Source organism: Tachyglossus aculeatus, chromosome 1 (genome assembly GCF_015852505.1).
Source record: "Tachyglossus aculeatus isolate mTacAcu1 chromosome 1, mTacAcu1.pri, whole genome shotgun sequence".
In the NCBI taxonomy this organism is placed as follows: domain Eukaryota; kingdom Metazoa; phylum Chordata; class Mammalia; order Monotremata; family Tachyglossidae; genus Tachyglossus; species Tachyglossus aculeatus.
The window spans coordinates 151,929,443-151,933,396 of NC_052066.1; the positions used below are offsets into that span (position 1 = coordinate 151,929,443).

Genomic DNA, 3,954 nt, shown 5'->3' on the forward strand with positions numbered 1-3,954 from the left:
GACAGACATTAAAATAAATAACAGGGGAAATTATCTTATGCTATCTAGCCGTCTCTATCCCATAACAACGCCATAGACACATGTCTTCCAGAATGCCCCACCTCCACCTGGAATCATTCTGGTAGTGTATCCAGAGAGTTTTCTTGGTAAAATATGGAAGTGGTTTACCATTGTCTGCTACTGTGCAGTAAACTCAAGTCTCTCCCCTCGACTCTCTGCTGCTGGGAGTGAATGAGTTAGTTCTCCAAGGGAGCGGGTGTAGAGGGAGAATGAAGGAGAATAAACTAATCTAAGACTGAGCCTTGAGGTACTCCCACAGTCAGAGGAGGAGGTTGCTGCTGCTGCCCAGCACAGCTGACATGTGACTTGTAGCAGATTGTCTTCCACTCTCCAGCCACTGCCCAAGCTAGGAATGGAATGGGTATGCCTCTGCTTGACTCTCCATCCCATAGTCAAGACTGGTAGGCATACTGGAAACTCTCCAGGTGCAACCCTGAGAGGATAACAGGGGAAATGGCAGAGTATAATTGTACTTTGGGGTTGGGGTGGACCATGAGAAGGAGTTGTCACAGAAATGTTTTTTTCAAAGGAATAATCTCCACACTCCCAGTTGGAGGCCTGAGGCAGTGAGCAGTCCTGAGCAGCCCATGATTACAACCAGTCAAGGCAAAGCCAAGACTGGGCCATGTTGACTTTTAGGTTCCATCTTTAATTAGAGCAGAAGATCAGCCCTGGATTCATTGACAAGTGATTTACAGAATTATTTTATAGCAGTAGGGCAAATAATTATAATAATAGTAGTAATAATAACTGTGGTATTTGTTAAGCACTTACTATTTGCTAAGTGCTGGGGTAAATACAAGAGAATCAGGTCCCACAAGGGGCTCACAGTCTAAGTCCTCATTTTGCAGATGAGGGAGGGGAAGTGCAGAGAAGTTAAATGATTTATCCAAGGTAGGGTGGCAGGGCAGGGATTAGAAGCCAGGGATTATGGCTCCCAGGCTCATGCTCTTTCCACTAGGCCATGCTGCTTCACTCTACAAGGATGTACAGAAGCAAAAGGAAGTTTGATAGCGGGGTTTGGAATGCTTCTCCTTATTTCCTATTGAAACAATAATGCCCAGTGCCCAATTTTGCTAAAAAAAACATGCTTTCTTATACACATATCAACTCAGCATCAGAGAACTGCTGTATTTCTGCACAGAACTGAAATCTCTCCAGGCCACTTCACTGCATGTCATAACCACCCCCCACCCCCCTGCTAGCATCAAGGGAATTCACACAAATAACCCTGGATTCCCTCGCGATGCCACAAATGATCATTCCTTTCTTTTGCTCCCAACTTCCAGCAGACTGACAATGCAATGAAAATTTGGCTAACTTCTGTTTCTCTATTTAGCTATTACAGTAACTATTTCCATCAGGACACACTATAGGACTCTCTTTAAATCACTTCCCACTCCCCAGTTGTGCTGGATAAAACGTGAAATCCGATCAGTTGCCACCTAGTAAACAGCTATGTGGATGTGGGTGTATCCACCTACATGTATAGCATGTGTGTGTGTCTGTGTTTATATTGAGAGCTATGTACACACACCCACGTACCGCATACATGGATTGAAAGACTGGGAAAACATGTGAGAGGTGGGGAGCCCTACCAGACTCGTAATAGTAAAACATCAGCTCAGAACCGGGGTACCTTGCTCGACTCAAGGCCGTGGTCTCAGGACTTCGCTTCTCTGTCTGTCGAGCCAGGCTCCTTCTCTAAAAAGGATGAGCCTCAGCCATCTTTCAGGAGTTTTCTTCCCCTGACAGAAATCAGCAGGGTTAGAATAAACTGCATAAGTTATCAGCTCCTCAGGAAAGAACATGAAAAAGGCCCTTCTATCACTTAATGAAAAATAGCTTCTTTTTTGGACAGAACTTCATAGGCTTGCAATCAAGCCGCGGCTCCCTCTTCCTTCCTTGACGTGTCATACAGGCAAATCAAGTCGGCATCTATTAATAATATTTTCCCCTGCTCCTTTCATTTCTCTGCATGTCCTACCACTGTCAGGCCCTGTGATGGAGCAGCGCCTTTATCTCGTCCGAGTCTGGTCTGTCAGGGTGATAAACAATTCTAACAAGAATCAGAATAAAGATCTTCCCAGTAGACTCGGCGGAGAGATAGAAGCTTTTCTCATTTTCTCGATGGAAAAAAAAAATTTAATCTAGCAGCTCCGGCTTTTTTCAAGCGTCACATTCAAAGAGATGCAAATTTGTCAGCGCTGAGACCCTGGCTGACTCTCAGCCCCGCGTGAATGTCAAAGGGGGGAGTTGGAGTCTTTGACATTGCTGCCTCTTTTGGGGGACTATCTGCTGAAGTTAAAAAAAGATGCTTTGTAGTGTGCGTTTCAACAATTTTCATAAGTTTTCTTCTGAAATAAAACAGTGCCATTGGGAAGGTAAAGAGAGGGAGGGATACAGAGTTGCTTGGGGGGTGGGGGAGAGGTAGAAAGAACCCCAGAAAAAAGGAAACATAAATATCCATCTGGCATTAAATCAGGAATGTGGGAAACCTTGTTTCCAACTGACAAAAATTAATTGAAAAATTTGGGCGTTAGCCTTAAGTTGTTTCCACAGTTTAAACCGCTAAGGGGCCATTTCTAGATGGTCTCCCATTACTAGCCCATTGTTTACAGTCTGTGAGAGGTTTGCCCAGGCTCACAGCTGGGAATAAATACTATCCTTAGGACTGACCAGCACCTGAAAAGAATGTGCTAAGAAATAATGAAGGGAGTTTGTTGTCATGACCGTCAGGAGGGGACTCAAGGAAAGGGAAGGGTTGCCTTTTCAGAAAAGCTGATGGCTGGCATGTATGGAGGAGACAGAATGCATTTTATCAATATTCACATGCCAGCTCTGCTCCACAAGTTAAAATGGGGTTATATTATTCCTATGTGACACAGTGGCCTGCCAATACTCACCATTCTCCTCTAAGAGGCCTTCCCCAATTAAGACCTCTTTTCCTAGGCTCCCTCTCCCTCTGCATCATCACAGTGCACTTGGATCTGGGATCTTGGGGCATGTGATATTTGCCCCGCCCTCATCCCCATAACACTTATGTATATATCTATAAATAATATATTATTAATTATTTATGAATATTAATGCTTGTCTCCCCCTCTACACTGTAAGTCATCAAGAATTCCATCGCACATACTTCTTGAAGGGGCGAAATTAATCAATCGGTGGTATTTACTGACCACTTACTGTGTGCAGAACGCTGTACTAAGTGCTTGGGAGACTATGATACTACAGAGTTGGTAGACATGTTCCCTGCCGATAGCAAGCTTACAATCCAGAAGATGAGTTTATCATGATTGACTTTAAAAAGCACTACTGGGGTGGATCCTTAAGCCCAAGCATGGAGGTGTGGATTTCTCTGTTCCATCCCACCTCCTAAGTGTAGTTTGTAGTAGATTTGTAGTGATAACTACTTGCCTCAAGGGAGCAACACTTTCTGTCAGGTGAGACGTAAAGATGGCAGGGAAATAGACCATTTTTACTGCTCTGCTATTAACTTTACCTGGTGGCAAGAGTGCATACTGGTGAAAAATATCCATAGGAAATTGTTCTGTGGAATTCTTTGCGGAATGCTTCCAATCATTTGGTGGTATATAGTGAGCGGCTTGCAGTGCGTAGAGCACTAAAGTAAGCACTCAGGAGAGCACACTTCAAAAGAGTAAGTATAGGTGATCCCTTCCAGCAAGATCTCCCAAAGTAGTCTCAGGCTCTTAGCCTTTCCTAATCTCCTCCTTGATTTTCCCCTAGACCCATAGTGCAAAGGACCCCTTCCTCCACGTCACGATTGACTCAGTCTCCCAAATGGCTCCATATTCAATCGTAAGTCCTCTTGGGGACCTGCAGAAGCCATGGGTACTAGTAGGCCTTCCAGATATAGGGCTCCTTTAA

At 44.3% G+C, this 3,954-nt stretch overlaps 1 non-coding gene across 1 annotated transcript; it reads right to left on the bottom strand.

The window, feature by feature from the left end:
* Positions 1-364: 364 nt before the first annotated feature.
* LOC119934361 lies at positions 365-503 on the bottom strand. Its single transcript, XR_005452919.1, has one exon. It is a non-coding gene; the product is annotated as a small nucleolar RNA SNORA7 (small nucleolar RNA).
* Between the last annotated feature and the right edge of the window lie 3,451 nt (positions 504-3,954).